The sequence below is a fragment of the Hyla sarda genome, chromosome 1, assembly GCF_029499605.1.
Source record: "Hyla sarda isolate aHylSar1 chromosome 1, aHylSar1.hap1, whole genome shotgun sequence".
Taxonomy (NCBI): domain Eukaryota; kingdom Metazoa; phylum Chordata; class Amphibia; order Anura; family Hylidae; genus Hyla; species Hyla sarda.
In genome coordinates, this window is record NC_079189.1 from 256,959,056 (window position 1) to 256,984,265 (window position 25,210).

Consider the following 25,210-nt stretch of genomic DNA (forward strand, 5'->3'; position numbering starts at 1 on the left):
CGGTAAGTACTGGCATGGGAGACTGGCTGGGAATCCTGGTTGCTGTTGACATTTTGCTCTATTGCTGCCTTCCGCTCCGATTCCGAAAATAATTTATTGATGCTTAAATCCACAGTATACAAGGTGTGAAGCTGTCGACGGCCATCCTAAGCTTAACGCGCCTGCTCTCGTCAGATCGCACACTGGTACAGATCTTAGGGCCCGGTAAGTACCGGCATGGGACACTGGCTGGGAATCCCGGCTGCCGTTGACATTTTGCTCTGTTGCCGCCTTCCGTTCCGATTCCGAAAAGGATTTATTGATGCTTAAATCCACAATACACAGGGTGTGAAGCTGTCAACGGCCATCCTAAGCCTGAACGTGCCTGCTCTCCTCAGATCGCAGACTACTGCCTGGCAGTTACCGGCATGGGAGACTGGCTGGCAATCCAAGGTGCCATTGACATTTTGCTCTGTTGCCGCCTTCCTCTCCGATTAATAAAAATATTTATTGATGCTTAAATTCACAATATACAAGGCGTGAAGATGTCAACGGCCATCCTAAGCTGAACGCGCCTGCTCTCGTCAGATCGCAGACTGCTACCCAGCTTAGGGCCCGGTAAGTACCAGCATGGGAGACTGGCTGGTAATCTCAGGTGTTGTTGACATTTTGCTCTGTAGCTCTGTAGACATTTTGCTCCGATTCCGAAAAGGATTTATTGATGCTTAAATCCACAATATACAGGGTGTGAAGCCGTCTACGGCTATCCTAAGCTGAATGCGCCTGTTCTTGTCAGATCGCAGACTGCTGCCCGGCAAGTACGGGCATGGGAGACTGGCTGGCAATCCAAGGTGCTCTTCACATTTTGATCTGTTGCCGCCTTCCTCTCCGATTAAAAAAAATATTTATTGATGCTTAAATCCACAGTATACAAGGCGTGAAGATGTCAACGGCCATCCTAAGCTGAACGCGCCTGCTCTTGTCAGATCGCAGTCTGCTACCCAGCTTAGGACTCGGTAAGTACTGGCATGGGAGACTGGCAGGGAATCCCGGTTGACATTTTGCTCTATTGCTGCCTTCCGCTCCGATTCCGAAAAGAATTTATTGATGCTTAAATCCACAGTATACAAGGTGTGAAGCTGTCGACGGCCATCCTAAGCTTAACGCGCCTGCTCTCGTCAGATCGCAGACTGGTACAGATCTTAGGGCCCGGTAAGTACCGGCATGGGACACTGGCTGGGAATCCCGGCTGCCGTTGACATTTTGCTCTGTTGCCGCCTTCCGTTCCGATTCCGAAAAGGATTTATTGATGCTTAAATGCACAGTATACAAAGTGTGAAGCTGTCAACGGCCATCCTAAGCTGAATGCGCCTGTTCTCGTCAGATCGCAGACTGCTACCCAGCTTCGGGCCTCGTAAGTACCAGCATGGGAGACTGGCTGGGAATCCCGGGTGCAGTTGACATTTTACTCTGTTTCTGCTCCGATTCCGAAAATTATTTATTGATGCTTAAATCCACAGTATACAAAGTGTGAAGCTGTCAACGGCCATCCTAAGCTGAACGCGCCTGCTCTCATCAGATCGCAGACTGCTACCCAGCTTAGGGCCCGGTAAGTACCAGCATGGGAGACTGGCTGGGAATCCCAGGTGTCGTTGACATTTTGCTCTGTTGCCGCCTTACGCTCCGATTCCGAAAAGGATTTATTGATGCTTAAATCCACAGTATACAGGGCGTGAAGCTGTCAACGGCCATCCTAAGCTGAACGCGCTTGCTCTCGTCAGATTGCAGACTGTAACCCAGCTTAGGGCCCGGTAAGTACCAGCATGGGAGACTGGCTGGGAATCTCAGGTGTTGTTGATATTTTGCTCTGTAGCTCTGTAGACATTTTGCTCCGATTCCGAAAAGGATTTATTGATGCTTAAATCCACAGTATACAGGGTGTGAAGCCGTCTACGGCTATCCTAAGCTGAATGCGCCTGTTCTTGTCAGATCGCAGACTGCTGCCCGGCAAGTACGGGCATGGGAGACTGGCTGGCAATCCAAGGTGCTATTGACATTTTGCTCTGTTGCCGCCTTCCTCTCCGATTAAAAAAAATATTTACTGATGCTTAAATCCACAGTATACATGGCGTGAACATGTCAACGGCCATCCTAAGCTGAACGTGTGAGATCCTAAGCTGCTCTCGTCAGATCGCAGACTGCTACGCAGCTTAGGGCCCAGTAAGTACCGGCATGGGAGACTGGCTGGGAATCCCGGGTGCAGTTGACATTTTGCTCTGTTGCCGCCTTCCGTTCCTATTCCGAAAAGGATTTATTGATGCTTAAATGCACAGTATAAAAAGCATGAAGCTGTCAATGGCCATCCTAAGCTGAACGCGCCTGCTCTCGTCAGATCGCAGACTGCTACCCAGCTTAGGGCCCGGTAAGTATTGGCATGGGAGACTGGCTGGGAATCCCCGATGCCGTTGACATTTTGCTCTATTGCTGCCTTCCGCTCCGATTCCGAAAATAATTTATTGATGCTTAAATCCACAGTATACAAGGTGTGAAGCTGTCGACGGCCATCCTAAGCTTAACGCGCCTGCTCTCGTCAGATCGCAGACTGGTACAGATCTTAGGGCCCGGTAAGTACCGGCATGGGACACTGGCTGGGAATCCCGGCTGCCGTTGACATTTTGCTCTGTTGCCGCCTTCCGTTCCGATTCCGAAAAGAATTTATTGATGCTTAAATGCACAGTATAAAGGGCGAGAAGCTGTCAACAGCCATCCTAAGCTGAACGCGCCTGCTTTCGTCAGATTGCAGACTGCTACCCAGCTTAGGGCCCGGTAAGTACCAGCATGGGAGACTGGCTGGGAATCCCAGGTGTCGTTGACATTTTGTTCTGTTGCCGCCTTCCGCTCCGATTCCGAAAAGGATTTATTGATGCTTAAATCCACAGTATACAGGGTGTGAAGATGTCTACGGCCATCCTAAGCTGAATGCGCCTGTTCTCGTCAGATCGCAGACTGCTACCCAGCTTCAGGCCTGGTAAATACCAGCATGGGAGACTGGCTGGGAATCCCGGGTGCAGTTGACATTTTGCTCTGTTTCTGCTCCGATTCCGAAAATTATTTATTGATGCTTAAATCCACAGTATACAGGGTGTGAAGCCGTCTACGGATATCCTAAGCTGAATGTGCCTGTTCTTGTCAGATCGCAGACTGCTGCCCGGCAAGTACGGGCATGGGAGACTGGCTGGCAATTCAAGGTGCTATTGATATTTTGATCTGTTGCCGCCTTCCTCTCCGATTAAAAAAAATATTTATTGATGCTTAAATCCACAGTATAAAAAGCATGAAGCTGTCAATGGCCATCCTAAGCTGAACACGCCTGCTCTCGTCAGATCGCAGACTGGTACAGATCTTAGGGCCCGGTAAGTATCGGCATGGGACACTGGCTGGGAATCCCGGCTGCCATTCTCATTTTGCTCTGTTGCCGCCTTCCGTTCCGATTCCGAAAAGGATTTATTGATGCCTAAATGCACAGTATAAAGGGCGAGAAGCTGTCAACGGCCATCCTAAGCTGAACGCGCCTGCTCTCGTCAGGTCGCAGACTGCTACCCAGCTTAGGGCCCGGTAAGTACCGGCATGGGAGACTGGCTGGGAATCCCGAGTGCAGTTGACATTTTGCTCTGTTGCCGCCTTCCGCTCCGATTCCGAAAAAGATTTATTGATGCTTAAATGCACAGTATAAAAAGCATGAAGCTGTCAATGGCCATCCTAAGCTGAACGCGCCTGCTCTCGTCAGATCGCAGACTGCTACCCAGCTTAGGGCCCGGTAAGTACCGGCATGGGACACTGGCTGGGAATCCCGGGTGCCGTTGTTATTTTGCTCTGTTGCCGCCTTCCGTTCCGATTCGGAAAAGGATTTATTGATGCTTAAATCCACAATATACAGGGTGTGAAGCTGTCAACGGCCATCCTAAGCCTGAACGTGCCTGCTCTCCTCAGATCGCAGACTGCTGCCCAGCAGTTACCGGCAAGGGAGATTGGCTGGCAATCCAAGGTGCCATTGACATTTTGCTCTGTTGCCGCATTCCTCTCCGATTAATAAAAATATTTATTGATGCTTAAATCCACAATATACAAGGCGTGAAGCTGTCAACGGCCATCCTAAGCTGAACGCGCCTGCTCTCGTCTGATCGCAGACTGCTACCCAGCTTAGGGCCTGGTAAGTACCAGCATGGGAGACTGGCTTGGAATCCCGGGTGCAGTTGACATTTTAATCTGTTGCCGCCTTACGCTCCGATTCGGAAAAGGCTTTATTGATGCTTAAATGCACAGTATAAAGGGCGAGAAGCTGTCAACCGCCATCCTAAGCTGAACGCGCCTGCTCTCGTCAGATCGCAGACTGCTATCCAGCTTAGGGCCCGGTAAGTACCAGCATGGGAGACTGGCTGGGAATCCCAGGTGTCGTTGACATTTTGCTCTGTTGCCGCCTTACGCTCCGATTCCGAAAAGGATTTATTGATGCTTAAATCCACAGTATACAGGGTGTGAAGTTGTCTACGGCCATCCTAAGCTGAATGTGCCTGTTCTCGTCAGATCGCAGACTGCTACACTGCTTCGGGCCTGATAAGTACCAGCATGGGAGACTGGCTGGGAATCCCGGGTGCAGTTGACATTTTGCTCTGTTTCTGCTCCGATTCCGAAAATTATTTATTGATGCTTAAATCCACAGTATACAAAGGGTGAAGCTGTCAACGGCCATCCTAAGCTGAACGCACCTGCTCTCGTCAGATTGCAGACTGCTACCCAGCTTAGGGCCTGGTAAGTACCAGCATGGGAGACTGGCTGGGAATCCCGGGTGCAGTTGACATTTTAATCTGTTGCCGCCTTCCGCTCCGATTCCGAAAAGAATTTATTCATGCTTAAATCCACAGTATACAAGGTGTGAAGCTGTCGACAGCCATCCTAAACTTAACGCGCCTGCTCTCGTTAGATCGCAGACTGGTACAGATCTTAGGGCCCGGTAAGTACCGGCATGGGACACTGGCTGGGAATCACGGCTGCCGCTGACATTTTGCTCTGTTGCAGCCTTCCGTTCCGATTCCGAAAAGGATTTATTGATGCTTAAATGCACAGTATACAAAGTGTGAAGCTGTCAACGGCCATCCTAAGCTGAACGCGCCTGCTCTCGTCAGATCGCAGACTGCTACCCAGCTTAGGGCCTGGTAAGTACCAGCATGGGAGACTGGCTGGGAATCCCGGGTGCAGTTGACATTTTAATCTGTTGCCGCCTTCCGCTCCGATTCGGAAAAGGATTTATTGATGCTTAAATGCACAGTATAAAGGGCATGAAGCTGTTAATGGCCATCCTAAGCTGAACGCGCCTGCTCTCGTCAGATCGCAGACTGCTACCCAGCTTAGGGCCCGGTAAGTACCAGCATGGGAGACTGGCTGGGAATCTCAGGTGTTGTTGACATTTTGCTCTGTAGCTCTGTAGACATTTTGCTCCGAATCCAAAAAGGATTTATTGATGCTTAAATCCACAATATACAGGGTGTGAAGCCGTCTACGGCTATCCTAAGCTGAATGCACCTGTTCTTGTCAGATCGCAGACTGCTGCCCGGCAAGTACGGGCATGGGAGACTGGCTGGCAATCCAAGGTGCTATTGACATTTTGATCTGTTGCCGCCTTACTCTCCGATTAAAAAAAATATTTATTGATGCTTAAATCCACAGTATACAAGGTGTGAAGCTGTCGACGGCCATCCTAAGCTGAACGCGCCTGCTCTTGTCAGATTGCAGACTGCTTCCCAGCTTAGGGCCCGGTAAGTACTGGCATGGGAGACTGGCTGGGAATCCCGGGTGCAGTTGACATTTTGCTCTATTGCTGCCTTCCGCTCCGATTCCGAAAAGAATTTATTGATGCTTAAATCCACAGTATACAAGGTGTGAAGCTGTCGACGGCCATCCTAAGCTCAACGCGCCTGCTCTCGTCAGATCGCAGACTGGTACAGATCTTAGGGCCCGGTAAGTACCGGCATGGGACACTGGCTGGGAATCCCGGCTGCCGTTGACATTTTGCTCTGTTGCCGCCTTCCGTTCCGTTCCGATTCCGAAAAGGATTTATTGATGCCTAAATGCACAGTATAAAGGGCGAGAAGCTGTCAACGGCCATCCTAAGCTGAACGCGCCTGCTCTCGTCAGATCGCAGACTGCTACCCAGCTTAGGGCCCAGTAAGTACCAGCATGGGAGACTGGCTGGGAATCCCAGGTGCAGTTGACATTTTGCTCTGTTGCCGCCTTCCGTTCCGATTCCGAAAAGGATATATTGATGCTTAAATGCACAATATAAAAATCAAGAAGCTGTCAACGGCCATCCTAAGCTGAACGCGCCTGCTCTCGTCAGATCGCAGACTGCTACCCAGCTTAGGGCCTGGAAAGTACCAGCATGGGAGACTGGCTGGGAATCCCGGGTGCAGTTGACATTTTAATCTGTTGCCGCCTTCCGCTTCGATTCGGAAAATTATTTATTGATGCTTAAATCCACAATATAAAGGGGGTGAAGCTGTCAACGGCCATCCTAAGCTGAACGCGCCTGCTCTCGTCAGATCGCAGACTGATACCCAGCTTAGGGCCTGGTAAGTACCAGCATGGGAGACTGGCTGGGAATCCCAGGTGTCGTTGACATTTTGCTCTGTTGCCACCTTACGCTCCGATTCCGAAAAGGATTTATTGATGCTTAAATCCACAGTATACAGGGTGTGAAGATGTCTATGGCCATCCTAAGCTGAATGCGCCTGTTCTCGTCAGATCGCAGACTGCTACCCAGCGTCGGGCCTGGTAAGTACCAGCATGGGAGACTGGCTGGGAATCCCGGGTGCAGTTGCCATTTTGCTCTGTTTCTGCTCCGATTCCGAAAATTATTTATTGATGCTTAAATCCACAGTATACAAAGTGTGAAGCTGTCAACGGCCATCCTAAGCTGAACGCGCCTGCTCTCGTCAGATCGCAGACTGCTACCCAGCTTAGGGCCTGGTAAGTACCAGCCTGGGAGACTGGCTGGGAATCCCAGGTGCAGTTGACATTTTAATCTGTTGCCGCCTTCCGCTCCGATTCGGAAAAGGATTTATTGATGCTTAAATGCACAGTATGAAGGGCGTGAAGCTGTCAACGGCCATCCTAAGCTGAACGCGCCTGCTCTCGTCAGATCGCAGACTGCTACCCAGCTTAGGGCCCGGTGAGTACCAGCATGGGAGACTGGATGGGAATCTCAGGTGTTGTTGACATTTTGCTCTGTAGCTCTGTAGACATTTTGCTCCGATTCCGAAAATGATTTATTGATGCTTAAATCCACAGTATACAGGGTGTGAAGCCGTCTACGGCTATCCTAAGCTGAATGTGCCTGTTCTTGTCAGATCGCAGACTGCTGCCCGGCAAGTACGGGCATGGGAGACTGGCTGGCAATCCAAGGTGCTATTGACATTTTGCTCTGTTGCCGCCTTCCTCTCCGATTAAAAAAAATATTTATTGATGCTTAAATCCACAGTATACAGGGCGTGAAGATGTCAACGGCCATCCTAAGCTGAACGCGCCTGCTCTCGTCAGATCGCAGACTGCTACCCAGCTTAGGGCCTGGAAAGTACCAGCATGGGAGACTGGCTGGGAATCCCGGGTGCAGTTGACATTTTAATCTGTTGCCGCCTTCCGCTTCGATTCGGAAAATTATTTATTGATGCTTAAATCCACAATATAAAGGGGGTGAAGCTGTCAACGGCCATCCTAAGCTGAACGCGCCTGCTCTCGTCAGATCGCAGACTGATACCCAGCTTAGGGCCTGGTAAGTACCAGCATGGGAGACTGGCTGGGAATCCCAGGTGTCGTTGACATTTTGCTCTGTTGCCACCTTACGCTCCGATTCCGAAAAGGATTTATTGATGCTTAAATCCACAGTATACAGGGTGTGAAGATGTCTATGGCCATCCTAAGCTGAATGCGCCTGTTCTCGTCAGATCGCAGACTGCTACCCAGCGTCGGGCCTGGTAAGTACCAGCATGGGAGACTGGCTGGGAATCCCGGGTGCAGTTGCCATTTTGCTCTGTTTCTGCTCCGATTCCGAAAATTATTTATTGATGCTTAAATCCACAGTATACAAAGTGTGAAGCTGTCAACGGCCATCCTAAGCTGAACGCGCCTGCTCTCGTCAGATCGCAGACTGCTACCCAGCTTAGGGCCTGGTAAGTACCAGCCTGGGAGACTGGCTGGGAATCCCAGGTGCAGTTGACATTTTAATCTGTTGCCGCCTTCCGCTCCGATTCGGAAAAGGATTTATTGATGCTTAAATGCACAGTATGAAGGGCGTGAAGCTGTCAACGGCCATCCTAAGCTGAACGCGCCTGCTCTCGTCAGATCGCAGACTGCTACCCAGCTTAGGGCCCGGTGAGTACCAGCATGGGAGACTGGATGGGAATCTCAGGTGTTGTTGACATTTTGCTCTGTAGCTCTGTAGACATTTTGCTCCGATTCCGAAAAGGATTTATTGATGCTTAAATCCACAGTATACAGGGTGTGAAGCCGTCTACGGCTATCCTAAGCTGAATGTGCCTGTTCTTGTCAGATCGCAGACTGCTGCCCGGCAAGTACGGGCATGGGAGACTGGCTGGCAATCCAAGGTGCTATTGACATTTTGCTCTGTTGCCGCCTTCCTCTCCGATTAAAAAAAATATTTATTGATGCTTAAATCCACAGTATACAGGGCGTGAAGATGTCAACGGCCATCCTAAGCTGAACGCGCCTGCTCTCGTCAGACCGCAGACTGCTACGCAGCTTAGGGCCCAGTAAGTACCGGTATTGGAGACTGGCTGGGAATCCCGGGTGCAGTTGACATTTTGCTCTGTTGCCGCCTTCTGTTCCGATTCCGAAAAGGATTTATTGATGCTTAAATGCACAGTATAAAAAGCATGAAGCTGTCAATGGCCATCCTAAGCTGAGCGCGCCTGCTCTCGTCAGATCGCAAACTGCTACCCAGCTTAGGGCCCGGTAAGTACTGGCATGGGAGACTGGCTGGGAATCCCGGTTGCCGTTGGCATTTTGCTCTATTGCTGCCTTCCGCTCGATTCCGAAAATAATTTATTGATGCTTAAATCCACAGTATACAAGGTGTGAAGCTGTCGACGGCCATCCTAAGCTTAACGCGCCTGCTCTCGTCAGATCGCAGACTGGTACAGATCTTAGGGCCCGGTAAGTACCGGCATGGGACACTGGCTGGGAATCCCGGCTGCCGTTGACATTTTGCTCTGTTGCCGCCTTCCGTTCCGATTCCGAAAAGGATTTATTGATGCTTAAATGCACAGTATAAAGGGCGTGAAGCTGTTAACGGCCATCCTAAGCTGAACGCGCCTGCTCTCGTCAGATCGCAGACTGCTATCCAGCTTAGGGCCCGGTAAGTACCAGCATGGGAGACTGGCTGGGAATCTCAGGTGTTGTTGACATTTTGCTCTGTAGCTCTGTAGACATTTTGCTCCGATTCCGAAAAGGATTTATTGATGCTTAAATCCACAATATACAGGGTGTGAAGCCGTCTACGGCTATCCTAAGCTGAATGCGCCTGTTCTTGTCAGATCGCAGACTGCTGCCCGGCAAGTACGGGCATGGGAGACTGGCTGGCAATCCAAGGTGCTATTGACATTTTGATCTGTTGCCGCCTTCCTCTCCGATTAAAAAAAATATTTATTGATGCTTAAATCCACAGTATACAAGGCGTGAAGATGTCAACGGCCATCCTAAGCTGAACGCGCCTGCTCTTGTCAGATCGCAGTCTGCTACCCAGCTTAGGACCCGGTAAGTACTGGCATGGGAGACTGGCTGGGAATCCCGGTTGCCGTTGACATTTTGCTCTATTGCTGCCTTCCGCTCCGATTCCGAAAAGAATTTATTGATGCTTAAATCCACAGTATACAAGGTGTGAAGCTGTCGACGGCCATCCTAAGCTTAACGCGCCTGCTCTCGTCAGATCGCAGACTGGTACAGATCTTAGGGCCCGGTAAGTACCGGCATGGGACACTGGCTGGGAATCCCGGCTGCCGTTGACATTTTGCTCTGTTGCCGCCTTCCGTTCTGATTCCAAAAAGGATTTATTGATGCTTAAATGCACAGTATACAAAGTGTGAAACTGTAAACGGCCATCCTAAGCTGAATGCGCCTGTTCTCGTCAGATCGCAGACTGCTACCCAGCTTCGGGCCTCGTAAGTACCAGCATGGGAGACTGGCTGGGAATCCCGGGTGCAGTTGACATTTTACTCTGTTTCTGCTCCGATTCCGAAAATTATTTATTGATGCTTAAATCCACAGTATACAAAGTGTGAAGCTGTCAATGGCCATCCTAAGCTGAACGCGCCTGCTCTCATCATATCGCAGACTGCTAATAAGCTTAGGGCCCGGTAAGTACCAGCATGGGAGACTGGCTGGGAATCCCAGGTGTCGTTGACATTTTGCTCTGTTGCCGCCTTACGCTCCGATTCCGAAAAGGATTTATTGATGCTTAAATCCACAGTATATAGGGCGTGAAGCTGTCAACGGCCATCCTAAGCTGAACACGCCTGCTCTCGTCAGATTGCAGACTGTAACCCAGCTTAGGGCCCGGTAAGTACCAGCATGGGAGACTGGCTGGGAATCTCAGGTGTTGTTGACATTTTGCTCTGTAGCTCTGTAGACATTTTGCTCCGATTCCGAAAAGGATTTATTGATGCTTAAATCCACAGTATACAGGGTGTGAAGCCGTCTACGGCTATCCTAAGCTGAATGCGCCTGTTCTTGTCAGATCGCAGACTGCTGCCCGGCAAGTACGGGCATGGGAGACTGGCTGGCAATCCAAGGTGCTATTGACATTTTGCTCTGTTGCCGCCTTCCTCTCCGATTAAAAAAAATATTTACTGATGCTTAAATCCACAGTATACATGGCGTGAACATGTCAACGGCCATCCTAAGCTGAACGTGTGAGATCCTAAGCTGCTCTCGTCAGATCGCAGACTGCTACGCAGCTTAGGGCCCAGTAAGTACCGGCATGGGAGACTGGCTGGGAATCCCAGGTGCAGTTGACATTTTGCTCTGTTGCCGCCTTCCGTTCCTATTCCGAAAAGGATTTATTGATGCTTAAATGCACAGTATAAAAAGCATGAAGCTGTCAATGGCCATCCTAAGCTGAACGCGCCTGCTCTCGTCAGATCGCAGACTGCTACCCAGCTTAGGGCCCGGTAAGTATTGGCATGGGAGACTGGCTGGGAATCCCGGGTGCCGTTGACATTTTGCTCTATTGCTGCCTTCCGCTCCGATTCCGAAAATAATTTATTGATGCTTAAATCCACAGTATACAAGGTGTGAAGCTGTCGACGGCCATCCTAAGCTTAACGCGCCTGCTCTCGTCAGATCGCAGACTGGTACAGATCTTAGGGCCCGGTAAGTACCGGCATGGGACACTGGCTGGGAATCCCGGCTGCCGTTGACATTTTGCTCTGTTGCCGCCTTCCGTTCCGATTCCGAAAAGAATTTATTGATGCTTAAATGCACAGTATAAAGGGCGAGAAGCTGTCAACCGCCATCCTAAGCTGAACGCGCCTGCTCTCGTCAGATTGCAGACTGCTACCCAGCTTAGGGCCCGGTAAGTACCAGCATGGGAGACTGGCTGGGAATCCCAGGTGTCGTTGACATTTTGTTCTGTTGCCGCCTTCCGCTCCGATTCCGAAAAGGATTTATTGATGCTTAAATCCACAGTATACAGGGTGTGAAGATGTCTACGGCCATCCTAAGCTGAATGCGCCTGTTCTCGTCAGATCGCAGACTGCTACCCAGCTTCGGGCCTGGTAAGTACCAGCATGGGAGACTGGCTGGGAATCCCGGGTGCAGTTGACATTTTGCTCTGTTTCTGCTCCGATTCCGAAAATTATTTATTGATGCTTAAATCCACAGTATACAAAGTGTGAAGCTGTCAACGGCCATCCTAAGCTGAACGCGCCTGCTCTTGTCAGATCACAGACTGCTACCCAGCTTAGGGCCCGGTAAGTACCAGCATGGGAGAAAGCTGGGAATCCCAGGTGTTGTTGACATTTTGCTCTGTAGCCGCCTTCCGCTTCGATTCCGAAAAGGATTTATTGATGCTTAAATCCACAGTATACAGGGTGTGAAGCCGTCTACGGATATCCTAAGCTGAATGTGCCTGTTCTTGTCAGATCGCAGACTGCTGCCCGGCAAGTACGGGCATGGGAGACTGGCTGGCAATCCAAGGTGCTATTGATATTTTGATCTGTTGCCGCCTTCCTCTCCGATTAAAAAAAATATTTATTGATGCTTAAATCCACAGTATAAAAAGCATGAAGCTGTCAATGGCCATCCTAAGCTGAACACGCCTGCTCTCGTCAGATCGCAGACTGGTACAGATCTTAGGGCCCGGTAAGTACCGGCATGGGACACTGGCTGGGAATCCCGGCTGCCGTTGACATTTTGCTCTGTTGCCGCCTTCCGTTCCAATTCCGAAAAGGATTTATTGATGCTTAAATGCACAGTATACAAAGTGTGAAGCTGTCAACCGCCATCCTAAGCTGAACGCGCCTGCTCTCGTCAGATCGCAGACTGCTACCCTGCTTAGGGCCCGGTAAGTACCAGCATGGGAGACTGGCTGGGAATCTCAGGTGTTGTTGACATTTTGCTCTGTAGCTCTGTAGAGATTTTGCTCCGATTCCGAAAAGGATTTATTGATGCTTAAATCCACAGTGTACAGGTTGTGAAGATGTCTACGGCCATCCTAAGCTGAATGCGCCTGTTCTCGTCAGATCGCAGACTGCTACCCAGCTTCGTGCCTGGTAAGTACCAGCATGGGAGACTGACTGGGAATCCTGGGTGCAGTTGACATTTTGCTCCGATTCCGAATTTTTTTTATTGATGCTTAAATCCACAGTATACAAAGTGTGAAGCTGTCAACGGCCATCCTAAGCTGAGCGCGCCTGCTCTTGTTAGATCGCAGACTGCTACCCAGCTTAGGGCCTGGTAAGTACCAGCATGGGAGACTGGCTGGGAATCCCAGTTGCAGTTGACATTTTAATCTGTTGCCGCCTTCCGCTCCGATTCGGAAAATGATTTATTGATGCTTAAATCCACAATATACAGGGTGTGAAGCTGTCAACGGCCATCCTAAGCCTGAACGTGCCTGCTCTCCTCAGATCGCAGACTGCTGCCCGGCAGTTGCATGGGAGACTGGCTGGCAATCCAAGGTGCCATTGACATTTTGCTCTGTTGCCGCCTTCCTCTCCGATTAATAAAAATATTTATTGATGCTTAAATCCACAATATACAAGGCGTGAAGATGTCAACGGCCATCCTAAGTTGAACACGTCTGCTCTCGTCAGATCGCAGACTGCTACCCAGCTTAGGGCCCATTAAGTACCATCATGGGAGACTGGCTGGGAATCCCGGGTGCAGTTGACATTTTGCTCTGTTGCCGCCTTCCGTTCCGATTCCGAAAAGGATTTATTGATGCTTAAATGCACAGTATAAAAAGCAACAAGCTGTCAATGGCCATCCTAAGCTAAACGCGCCTGCTCTCGTCAGATCGCAGACTGCTACCCAGCTTAGGGCCCGGTAAGTACTGGCATGGGAGACTGGCTGGGAATCCCGGTTGCCATTGCCATTTTGCTCTATTGCTGCCTTCCGCTCCGATTCCGAAAAGAATTTATTGATGCTTAAATCCACAGTATACAAGGTGTGAAGCTGTCGTCGGCCATCCTAAGCTGAACGCGCCTGCTCTCGTCAGATCGCAGACTGCTACCCAGCTTAGGGCCCGGTAAGTCCCAGCATGGGAGACTGGCTGGGAATCCCAGGTGTTGTTGACATTTTGCTCTGTAGCCGCCTTCCGCTCCGATTCCGAAAAGGATTTATTGATGCTTAAATCCACAGTATACAGGGTGTGAAGCCGTCTACGGCTATCCTAAGCTGAATGTGCCTGTTCTTGTCAGATCGCAGACTGCTGCCCGGCAAGTACGGGCATGGGAGACTGGCTGGCAATCCAAGGTGCTATTAACATTTTGCTCTGTTGCCGCCTTCCTCTCCGATTCCGAAAAGGATTTATTGATGCTTAAATGCACAGTATAAAAAGCATGAAGCTGTCAATGGCCGTCCTAAGCTGAACGCGTCTGCTCTTGTCAGATCGCAGACTGCTACCCAGCTTAGGGCCCGGTAAGTACTGGCATGGGAGACTGGCTGGGAATCCCGTGTGCCGTTGACATTTTGCTCTATTGCTGCCTTCCGCTCCGATTCCGAAAAGAATTTATTGATGCTTAAATCCACAGTATACAAGGTGTGAAGCTGTCGACGGCCATCCTAAGCTTAACGCGCCTGCTCTTGTCAGATCGCAGACTGGTACAGATCTTAGGGCCCGGTAAGTACCGGCATGGGACACTGGCTGGGAATCCTGGCTGCCGTTGACATTTTGCTCTGTTGCCGCCTTCCTTTTCCGATTCCGAAAAGGATTTATTGATGCTTAAATGCACAGTATAAAGGGCGAAAAGCTGTCAACGGCCATCCTAAACTGAACGTGCCTGCTCTCGTCAGATCGCAGACTGCTACCCAGCTTAGGGCCCGATAAGTACCAGCATGGGGGACTGGCTGGGAATCCCAGGTGTCGTTGACATTTTGCTCTGTTGCCGCCTTACGCTCCGATTCCGAAAAGGATTTATTGATGCTTAAATGCACAGTATAATAATAACGAAGCTGTCAATGGCCATCCTAAGCTGAATGCGCCTGTTCTTGTCAGATCGCAGACTGCTGCCCGGCAAGTACGGGCATGGGAGACTGGCTGGCAATCCAAGGTGCTATTAACATTTTGATCTGTTGCCCCCTTCCTCTCCGATTAAAAATTTTTTTTATTGATGCTTAAATAAACAGTATACAAGGCGTGAAGATGTCAACGGCCATCCTAAGCTGAACGCGCCTGCTCTCGTCAGATCGCAGACTGCTACCCAGCTTAGGGCCCGGTAAGTACTGGCATGGGAGACTGGCTGGGAATCCCGGGTGCCGTTGACATTTTGCTCTATTGCTGCCTTCCGCTCCGATTCAGAAAATAATTTATTGATGCTTAAATCCACAGTATACAAGGTGTGAAGCTGTCGACGGCCATCCTAAGCTTAACGCGCCTGCTCTCGTTAGATCGCAGACTGGTACAGATCTTAGGGCCCGGTAAGTACCGGCATGGGACACTGGCTGGGAATCCCGGCTGCCATTGACATTTTGCTCTGTTGCCGCCTTCCGTTCCGATTCCGAAAAGGATTTATTGATGCCTAAATGCACAGTATAAAGGGCAAGAAGCTGTCAACGGCCATCCTAAGCTGAACGCGCCTGCCCTCGTCAGGTCGCAGACTGCTACCCAGCTTAGGGCCCGGTAAGTACCGGCATGGGAGACTGGCTGGGAATCCCGAGTGCAGTTGACATTTTGCTCTGTTGTCGCCTTCCGCTCCGATTCCGAAAAGGATTTATTGATGCTTAAATGCACAGTATAAAAAGCATGAAGCTGTCAATGGCCATCCTAAGCTGAACGCGCCTGCTCTCGTCAGATCGCAGACTGCTACCCAGCTTAGGGCCCGGTAAGTACTGGCATGGGAGACTGGCTGGTAATCCCGGTTGACATTTAGCTCTATTGCTGCCTTGCTCCGATTCCGAAAAGAATTTATTGATGCTTAAATCCACAGTATACAAGGTGTGAAGCTGTCGACGGCCATCCTAAGCTTAACGTGCCTGCTCTCGTCAGATCGCAGACTGGTACAGATCTTAGGGCCCGGTAAGTACCGGCATGGGACACTGGCTGGGAATCCCGGCTGCCGTTGACATTTTGCTCTGTTGCCGCCTTCCGTTCCGATTCGGAAAAGGATTTATTGATGCTTAAATCCACAATATACAGGGTGTGAAGCTGTCAACGGCCATTCTAAGCCTGAACGTGCCTGCTCTCCTCAGATCGCAGACTGCTGCCCAGCAGTTACCGGCAAGGGAAATTGGCTGGCAATCCAAGGTGCCTTTGACATTTTGCTCTGTTGCCGCCTTCCTCTCCGATTAATAAAAATATTTATTGATGCTTAAATCCACAATATACAAGGCGTGAAGCTGTCAACGGCCATCCTAAGCTGAACGCGCCTGCTCTCGTCAGATCGCAGACTGCTACCCAGCTTAGGGCCCGGTAAGTACCAGCATGGGAGACTGGCTGGGAATCCCGGGTGCAGTTGACATTTTAATCTGTTGCCGCCTTACGCTCCGATTCGGAAAAGGATTTATTGATGCTTAAATGCACAGTATAAAGGGCGAGAAGCTGTCAACCGCCATCCTAAGCTGAACGCGCCTGCTCTCGTCAGATCGCAGACTGATACCCAGCTTAGGGCCCGGTAAGTACCAGCATGGGAGACTGGCTGGGAATCCCAGGTGTCATTGACATTTTGCTCTGTTGCCGCCTTACGCTCCGATTCCGAAAAGGATTTATTGATGCTTAAATCCACAGTATACAGGGTGTGAAGTTGTCTACGGCCATCCTAAGCTGAATGTGCCTGTTCTCGTCAGATCGCAGACTGCTACCCTGCTTCGGGCCTGATAAGTACCAGCATGGGAGACTGGCTGGGAATCCCGGGTGCAGTTGACATTTTGCTCTGTTTCTGCTCCGATTCCGAAAATTATTTATTGATGCTTAAATCCACAGTATACAAAGTGTGAAGCTGTCAACGGCCATCCTAAGCTGAACGCACCTGCTCTCGTCAGATCGCAGACTGCTACCCAGCTTAGGGCCTGGTAAGTACCAGCATGGGAGACTGGCTGGGAATCCCGGGTACAGTTGACATTTTAATCTGTTGCCGCCTTCCGCTCCGATTCCGTAAAGAATTTATTGATGCTTAAATCCACAGTATACAAGCTGTGAAGCTGTCGACGGCCATCCTAAACTTAACGCGCCTGCTCTCGTCAGATCGCAGACTGGTACAGATCTTAGGGCCCGGTAAGTACCGGCATGGGACACTGGCTGGGAATCCCGGCTGCCGCTGACATTTTGCTCTGTTGCCGCCTTCCGTTCCGATTCCGAAAAGGATTTATTGATGCTTAAATGCACAGTATACAAAGTGTGAAGCTGTCAACGGCCATCCTAAGCTGAACTCGCCTGCTCTCGTCAGATCGCAGACTGTTACCCAGCTTAGGGCCTGGTAAGTACCAGCATGGGAGACTGGCTGGGAATCCCGGGTGCAGTATACATTTTAATCTGTTGCCGCCTTCCGCTCCGATTCGGAAAAGGATTTATTGATGCTTAAATGCACAGTATAAAGGGCATGAAGCTGTTAATGGCCATCCTAAGCTGAACGCGCCTGCTCTCGTCAGATCGCAGACTGCTACCCAGCTTAGGGCCTGGTAAGTACCAGCATGGGAGACTGGCTGGGAATCTCAGGTGTTGTTGACATTTTGCTCTGTAGCTCTGTAGACATTTTGCTCCGAATCCAAAAAGGATTTATTGATGCTTAAATCCACAATATACAGGGTGTGAAGCCGTCTACGGCTATCCTACGCTGAATGCGCCTGTTCTTGTTAGATCGCAGACTGCTGCCCGGCAAGTACGGGCATGGGAGACTGGCTGGCAATCCAAGGTGCTATTGACATTTTGATCTGTTGCCGCCTTACTCTCCGATTAAAAAAAATATTTATTGATGCTTAAATCCACAGTATACAAGGTGTGAAGCTGTCGACGGCCATCCTAAGCTCAACGCGCCTGCTCTCGTCAGATCGCAGACTGGTACAGATCTTAGGGCCCGGTAAGTACCGGCATGGGACACTGGCTGGGAATCCCGGCTGCCGTTGACATTTTGCTCTGTTGCCGCCTTCCGTTCCGTTCCGATTCCAAAAAGAATTTATTGATGCCTAAATGCACAGTATAAAGGGCGAGAAGCTGTCAACGGCCATCCTACGCTGAACGCGCCTGCTCTCGTCAGATCGCAGACTGCTGCCCAGCTTAGGGCCCGGTAAGTACCAGCATGGGAGACTGGCTGGGAATCCCAGGTGCAGTTGACATTTTGCTCTGTTGCCGCCTTCCGTTCCGATTCCGAAAAGGATATATTGATGCTTAAATGCACAATATAAAATTCAAGAAGCTGTCAACGGCCATCCTAAGCTGAACGCGCCTGCTCTCGTCAGATCGCAGACTGCTACCCAGCTTAGGGCCTGGTAAGTACCAGCATGGGAGACTGGCTGGGAATCCCGGGTGCAGTTTACATTTTAATCTGTTGCCGCCTTCCGCTTCGATTCGGAAAATTATTTATTGATGCTTAAATCCACAATATAAAGGGGGTGAAGCTGTCAACGGCCATCCTAAGCTGAACGCGCCTGCTCTCGTCAGATCGCAGACTGATACCCAGCTTAGGGCCTGGTAAGTACCAGCATGGGAGACTGGCTGGGAATCCCAGGTGTCGTTGACATTTTGCTCTGTTGCCACCTTACGCTCCGATTCCGAAAAGGATTTATTGATGCTTAAATCCACAGTATACAGGGTGTGAAGATGTCTATGGCCATCCTAAGCTGAATGCGCCTGTTCTCGTCAGATCGCAGACTGCTACCCAGCGTCGGGCCTGGTAAGTACCAGCATGGGAGACTGGCTGGGAATCCCGGGTGCAGTTGCCATTTTGCTCTGTTTCTGCTCCGATTCCGAAAATTATTTATTGATGCTTAAATCCACAGTATACAAAGTGTGAAGCTGTCAACGGCCATCCTAAGCTGAACGCGCCTGCTCTCGTCAGATCGCAGACTGCTACCCAGCTTAGGGCCTGGTAAGTACCAGCATGGGAGACTGGCTGGGAATCCCGGGTGCAGTTGACATTTTAATCTGTTGCCGCCTTCCGTTCCGATTCTGAAAAGGATTTATTGATGCTTAAATGCACAGTATACAGGGTGTGAAGCTGTCAACGGCCATCCTAAGCCTGAACGTGCCTGCTCTCCTCAGACCGCAGACTACTGCCCGGCATGGGAGACTGGCTGGCAATTCAAGGTGCCATTGACATTTTGCTCTGTTGCCGCCTTCCTCTCCGATTAATAAAAATATTTATTGATGCTTAAATTCACAATATACAAGGCTTGAAGATGTCAACAGCCATCCTAAGCTGAACCCGCCTGCTCTCGTCAGATCGCAGACTGCTACCCAGCTTAGGGCCCAGTAAGTACCGGCATGGGAGACTGGCTGGGAATCCCGGGTGCAGTTGACATTATGCTCTGTTGCCGCCTTCCGTTCCGATTCCGAAAAGGATTTATTGATGCTTAAATGCACAGTATAAAAAGCATGAAGCTGTCAATGGCCATCCTAGGCTGAACGCGCCTGCTCTCGTCAGATCGCAGACTGCTACCCAGCTTAGGGCCCAGTAAGTACCGGCATGGGAGACTGGCTGGGAATCCCGGGTGCAGTTGACATTTTGCTCTGTTGCCGTCTTCCGTTCCGATTCCGAAAAGGATGTATTGATGCTTAAATGCACAGTATAAAAATCATGAAGCTGTCAATGGCCTTCCTAAGCTGATCGCGCCTGCTTTCGTCAGATCGCAGACTGCTACCTAGCTTAGGGCCCGGTAAGTACTGGCATGGGAGACTGGCTGGGAATCCTGGTTGCTGTTGACATTTTGCTCTATTGCTGCCTTCCGCTCCGATTCCGAAAATAATTTATTGATGCTTAAATCCACAGTATACAAGGTGTGAAGCTGTCGACGGCCATCCTAAGCTTAACGCGCCTGCTCTCGTCAGATCGCACACTGGTACAGATCTTAGGGCCCGGTAAGTACCGGCATGGGACACTGGCTGGGAATCCCGGCTGCCGTTGACATTTTGCTCTGTTGCCGCCTTCCGTTCCGATTCCGAAAAGGATTTATTGATGCTTAAATCCACAATACACAGGGTGTGAAGCTGTCAACGGCCATCCTAAGCCTGAACGTGCCTGCTCTCCTCAGATCGCAGACTACTGCCTGGCAGTTACCGGCATGGGAGACTGGCTGGCAATCCAAGGTGCCATTGACATTTTGCTCTGTTGCCGCCTTCCTCTCCGATTAATAAAAATATTTATTGATGCTTAAATTCACAATATACAAGGCGTGAAGATGTCAACGGCCATCCTAAGCTGAACGCGCCTGCTCTCGTCAGATCGCAGACTGCTACCCAGCTTAGGGCCCAGTACGTACCGGCATGGGAGACTGGCTGGGAATCCCGGGTGCAGTTGACATTATGCTCTGTTGCCGCCTTCCGTTCTGATTCCGAAAAGGATTTATTGATGCTTAAATGCACAGTATAAAAAGCATGAAGCTGTCAATGGCCATCCTAAGCTGAACGCGCCTGCTCTCGTCAGATCGCGGACTGCTACCCAGCTTAGGGCCCAGTAAGTACCGGCATGGGAGACTGGCTGGGAATCCCGGGTGCAGTTGACATTTTGCTCTGTTGCCGCCTTCCGTTCCGATTCCGAAAAGGATTTATTGATGCTTAAATGCACAGTATACAGGGTGTGAAGCTGTCAACGGCCATCCTAAGCTGAATGCGCCTGCCCTCGTCAGATCGCAGACTGATACCCAGCTTAGGGCCTGGTAAGTACCAGCATGGTAGACTGGCTGGAATCCCGGGTGCAGTTGACATTTTAATCTGTTGCCGCCTTCCGCTCTGATTCGGAAAAGGATTTATTGATGCTTAAATCCACAATATACAGGGTGTGAAGCTGTCAACGGCCATCCTAAGCTGAACGTGTCTGCTCTCCTCAGATCGCAGACTGCTGCCCGGCATATACCGGCGTGGGAGACTGGCTGGCAATCCAAGGTGCCATTGACATTTTGCTCTGTTGCCGCCTTCCTCTCCGATTAATAAAAATATTTATTGATGCTTAAATCCACAGTATACAAAGTGTGAAGCTGTCAACGGCCATCCTAAGCTGAACGCACCTGCTCTTGTCAGATCGCAGACTGCTACCCAGCTTAGGGCCTGGTAAGTACCAGCATGGGAGACTGGCTGGGAATCCCGGGTGCAGTTGACATTTTAATCTGTTGCCGCCTTCCGCTCCGATTTGGAAAAGGATTTATTGATGCTTAAATGCACAGTATAAAGGGCGTGAAGCTGTCAACGGCCATCCTAAGCTGAACGCGCCTGCTCTCGTCAGAACGCAGACTGCTACCCAGCTTAGGGCCCGGTAAGAACCAGCATGGGAGACTGGCTGGGAATCCCAGGTGTTGTTGACATTCTGCTCTGTAGCCGCCTTCCGCTCCGATTACGAAAAGGATTTATTGATGCTTAAATCCACAGTATACAGGTTGTGAAGCCGTCTACGGCTATCCTAAGCTGAATGTGCCTGTTCTTGTCAGATCGCAGACTGCTGCCCGGCAAGTACGGGCATGGGAGACTGGCTGGCAATCCAAGGTGCTATTGACATTTTGCTCTGTTGCCGCCTTCCTCTCCGATTCCGAAAAGGATATATTGATGCTTAAATGCACAATATAAAAATCAAGAAGCTGTCAACGGCCATCCTAAGCTGAACTCGCCTGCTCTCGTCAGATCGCAGACTGTTACCCAGCTTAGGGCCTGGTAAGTACCAGCATGGGAGACTGGCTGGGAATCCCGGGTGCAGTATACATTTTAATCTGTTGCCGCCTTCCGCTCCGATTCGGAAAAGGATTTATTGATGCTTAAATGCACAGTATAAAGGGCATGAAGCTGTTAATGGCCATCCTAAGCTGAACGCGCCTGCTCTCGTCAGATCGCAGACTGCTACCCAGCTTAGGGCCTGGTAAGTACCAGCATGGGAGACTGGCTGGGAATCTCAGGTGTTGTTGACATTTTGCTCTGTAGCTCTGTAGACATTTTGCTCCGAATCCAAAAAGGATTTATTGATGCTTAAATCCACAATATACAGGGTGTGAAGCCGTCTACGGCTATCCTACGCTGAATGCGCCTGTTCTTGTTAGATCGCAGACTGCTGCCCGGCAAGTACGGGCATGGGAGACTGGCTGGCAATCCAAGGTGCTATTGACATTTTGATCTGTTGCCGCCTTACTCTCCGATTAAAAAAAATATTTATTGATGCTTAAATCCACAGTATACAAGGTGTGAAGCTGTCGACGGCCATCCTAAGCTCAACGCGCCTGCTCTCGTCAGATCGCAGACTGGTACAGATCTTAGGGCCCGGTAAGTACCGGCATGGGACACTGGCTGGGAATCCCGGCTGCCGTTGACATTTTGCTCTGTTGCCGCCTTCCGTTCCGTTCCGATTCCAAAAAGAATTTATTGATGCCTAAATGCACAGTATAAAGGGCGAGAAGCTGTCAACGGCCATCCTACGCTGAACGCGCCTGCTCTCGTCAGATCGCAGACTGCTGCCCAGCTTAGGGCCCGGTAAGTACCAGCATGGGAGACTGGCTGGGAATCCCAGGTGCAGTTGACATTTTGCTCTGTTGCCGCCTTCCGTTCCGATTCCGAAAAGGATATATTGATGCTTAAATGCACAATATAAAATTCAAGAAGCTGTCAACGGCCATCCTAAGCTGAACGCGCCTGCTCTCGTCAGATCGCAGACTGCTACCCAGCTTAGGGCCTGGTAAGTACCAGCATGGGAGACTGGCTGGGAATCCCGGGTGCAGTTGACATTTTAATCTGTTGCCGCCTTCCGCTTTGATTCGGAAAATTATTTATTGATGCTTAAATCCACAATATAAAGGGGGTGAAGCTGTCAACGGCCATCCTAAGCTGAACGCGCCTGCTCTCGTCAGATCGCAGACTGATACCCAGCTTAGGGCCTGGTAAGTACCAGCATGGGAGACTGGCTGGGAATCCCAGGTGTCGTTGACATTTTGCTCTGTTGCCACCTTACGCTCCGATTCCGAAAAGGATTTATTGATGCTTAAATCCACAGTATACAGGGTGTGAAGATGTCTATGGCCATCCTAAGCTGAATGCGCCTGTTCTCGTCAGATTGCAGACTGCTACCCAGCGTCGGGCCTGGTAAGTACCAGCATGGGAGACTGGCTGGGAATCCCGGGTGCAGTTGCCATTTTGCTCTGTTTCTGCTCCGATTCCGAAAATTATTTATTGATGCTTAAATCCACAGTATACAAAGTGTGAAGCTGTCAACGGCCATCCTAAGCTGAACGCGCCTGCTCTCGTCAGATCGCAGACTGCTACCCAGCTTAGGGCCTGGTAAGTACCAGCATGGGAGACTGGCTGGGAATCCCGGGTGCAGTTGACATTTTAATCTGTTGCCGCCTTCCGTTCCGATTCTGAAAAGGATTTATTGATGCTTAAATGCACAGTATACAGGGTGTGAAGCTGTCAACGGCCATCCTAAGCCTGAACGTGCCTGCTCTCCTCAGACCGCAGACTACTGCCCGGCATGGGAGACTGGCTGGCAATTCAAGGTGCCATTGACATTTTGCTCTGTTGCCGCCTTCCTCTCCGATTAATAAAAATATTTATTGATGCTTAAATTCACAATATACAAGGCTTGAAGATGTCAACAGCCATCCTAAGCTGAACCCGCCTGCTCTCGTCAGATCGCAGACTGCTACCCAGCTTAGGGCCCAGTAAGTACCGGCATGGGAGACTGGCTGGGAATCCCGGGTGCAGTTGACATTATGCTCTGTTGCCGCCTTCCGTTCCGATTCCGAAAAGGATTTATTGATGCTTAAATGCACAGTATAAAAAGCATGAAGCTGTCAATGGCCATCCTAGGCTGAACGCGCCTGCTCTCGTCAGATCGCAGACTGCTACCCAGCTTAGGGCCCAGTAAGTACCGGCATGGGAGACTGGCTGGGAATCCCGGGTGCAGTTGACATTTTGCTCTGTTGCCGTCTTCCGTTCCGATTCCGAAAAGGATGTATTGATGCTTAAATGCACAGTATAAAAATCATGAAGCTGTCAATGGCCTTCCTAAGCTGATCGCGCCTGCTTTCGTCAGATCGCAGACTGCTACCTAGCTTAGGGCCCGGTAAGTACTGGCATGGGAGACTGGCTGGGAATCCTGGTTGCTGTTGACATTTTGCTCTATTGCTGCCTTCCGCTCCGATTCCGAAAATAATTTATTGATGCTTAAATCCACAGTATACAAGGTGTGAAGCTGTCGACGGCCATCCTAAGCTTAACGCGCCTGCTCTCGTCAGATCGCACACTGGTACAGATCTTAGGGCCCGGTAAGTACCGGCATGGGACACTGGCTGGGAATCCCGGCTGCCGTTGACATTTTGCTCTGTTGCCGCCTTCCGTTCCGATTCCGAAAAGGATTTATTGATGCTTAAATCCACAATACACAGGGTGTGAAGCTGTCAACGGCCATCCTAAGCCTGAACGTGCCTGCTCTCCTCAGATCGCAGACTACTGCCTGGCAGTTACCGGCATGGGAGACTGGCTGGCAATCCAAGGTGCCATTGACATTTTGCTCTGTTGCCGCCTTCCTCTCCGATTAATAAAAATATTTATTGATGCTTAAATTCACAATATACAAGGCGTGAAGATGTCAACGGCCATCCTAAGCTGAACGCGCCTGCTCTCGTCAGATCGCAGACTGCTACCCAGCTTAGGGCCCAGTACGTACCGGCATGGGAGACTGGCTGGGAATCCCGGGTGCAGTTGACATTATGCTCTGTTGCCGCCTTCCGTTCTGATTCCGAAAAGGATTTATTGATGCTTAAATGCACAGTATAAAAAGCATGAAGCTGTCAATGGCCATCCTAAGCTGAACGCGCCTGCTCTCGTCAGATCGCGGACTGCTACCCAGCTTAGGGCCCAGTAAGTACCGGCATGGGAGACTGGCTGGGAATCCCGGGTGCAGTTGACATTTTGCTCTGTTGCCGCCTTCCGTTCCGATTCCGAAAAGGATTTATTGATGCTTAAATGCACAGTATACAGGGTGTGAAGCTGTCAACGGCCATCCTAAGCTGAATGCGCCTGCCCTCGTCAGATCGCAGACTGATACCCAGCTTAGGGCCTGGTAAGTACCAGCATGGTAGACTGGCTGGAATCCCGGGTGCAGTTGACATTTTAATCTGTTGCCGCCTTCCGCTCTGATTCGGAAAAGAATTTATTGATGCTTAAATCCACAATATACAGGGTGTGAAGCTGTCAACGGCCATCCTAAGCTGAACGTGTCTGCTCTCCTCAGATCGCAGACTGCTGCCCGGCATATACCGGCGTGGGAGACTGGCTGGCAATCCAAGGTGCCATTGACATTTTGCTCTGTTGCCGCCT

At 50.3% G+C, this 25,210-nt stretch overlaps 18 pseudogenes; all 18 read left to right on the forward strand.

Annotated features, from left to right (window-relative positions):
* The first annotated feature begins 1,517 nt into the window (after nucleotides 1-1,517).
* On the forward strand, nucleotides 1,518-1,637 carry LOC130326794 (5S ribosomal RNA; annotated as a pseudogene).
* Nucleotides 1,638-5,121: 3,484 nt separating this feature from the next.
* Nucleotides 5,122-5,241, forward strand: LOC130349371 (5S ribosomal RNA; annotated as a pseudogene).
* Nucleotides 5,242-6,332: 1,091 nt separating this feature from the next.
* LOC130352337 (5S ribosomal RNA) lies at nucleotides 6,333-6,452 on the forward strand (annotated as a pseudogene).
* An 82-nt stretch (nucleotides 6,453-6,534) lies between these two features.
* LOC130325214 (5S ribosomal RNA) lies at nucleotides 6,535-6,654 on the forward strand (annotated as a pseudogene).
* Nucleotides 6,655-6,931: 277 nt separating this feature from the next.
* Nucleotides 6,932-7,051, forward strand: LOC130352813 (5S ribosomal RNA; annotated as a pseudogene).
* Nucleotides 7,052-7,531: 480 nt separating this feature from the next.
* On the forward strand, nucleotides 7,532-7,651 carry LOC130352338 (5S ribosomal RNA; annotated as a pseudogene).
* Nucleotides 7,652-7,733: 82 nt separating this feature from the next.
* On the forward strand, nucleotides 7,734-7,853 carry LOC130325221 (5S ribosomal RNA; annotated as a pseudogene).
* A 277-nt stretch (nucleotides 7,854-8,130) lies between these two features.
* On the forward strand, nucleotides 8,131-8,250 carry LOC130352814 (5S ribosomal RNA; annotated as a pseudogene).
* A 1,085-nt stretch (nucleotides 8,251-9,335) lies between these two features.
* LOC130352975 (5S ribosomal RNA) lies at nucleotides 9,336-9,455 on the forward strand (annotated as a pseudogene).
* A 1,690-nt stretch (nucleotides 9,456-11,145) lies between these two features.
* Nucleotides 11,146-11,265, forward strand: LOC130352108 (5S ribosomal RNA; annotated as a pseudogene).
* A 3,648-nt stretch (nucleotides 11,266-14,913) lies between these two features.
* LOC130319512 (5S ribosomal RNA) lies at nucleotides 14,914-15,033 on the forward strand (annotated as a pseudogene).
* A 1,073-nt stretch (nucleotides 15,034-16,106) lies between these two features.
* Nucleotides 16,107-16,226, forward strand: LOC130352595 (5S ribosomal RNA; annotated as a pseudogene).
* A 479-nt stretch (nucleotides 16,227-16,705) lies between these two features.
* Nucleotides 16,706-16,825, forward strand: LOC130352945 (5S ribosomal RNA; annotated as a pseudogene).
* A 1,495-nt stretch (nucleotides 16,826-18,320) lies between these two features.
* Nucleotides 18,321-18,440, forward strand: LOC130325243 (5S ribosomal RNA; annotated as a pseudogene).
* A 277-nt stretch (nucleotides 18,441-18,717) lies between these two features.
* Nucleotides 18,718-18,837, forward strand: LOC130349393 (5S ribosomal RNA; annotated as a pseudogene).
* A 3,660-nt stretch (nucleotides 18,838-22,497) lies between these two features.
* LOC130349404 (5S ribosomal RNA) lies at nucleotides 22,498-22,617 on the forward strand (annotated as a pseudogene).
* Nucleotides 22,618-22,699: 82 nt separating this feature from the next.
* Nucleotides 22,700-22,819, forward strand: LOC130325254 (5S ribosomal RNA; annotated as a pseudogene).
* A 277-nt stretch (nucleotides 22,820-23,096) lies between these two features.
* LOC130349415 (5S ribosomal RNA) lies at nucleotides 23,097-23,216 on the forward strand (annotated as a pseudogene).
* Nucleotides 23,217-25,210: the final 1,994 nt, after the last annotated feature.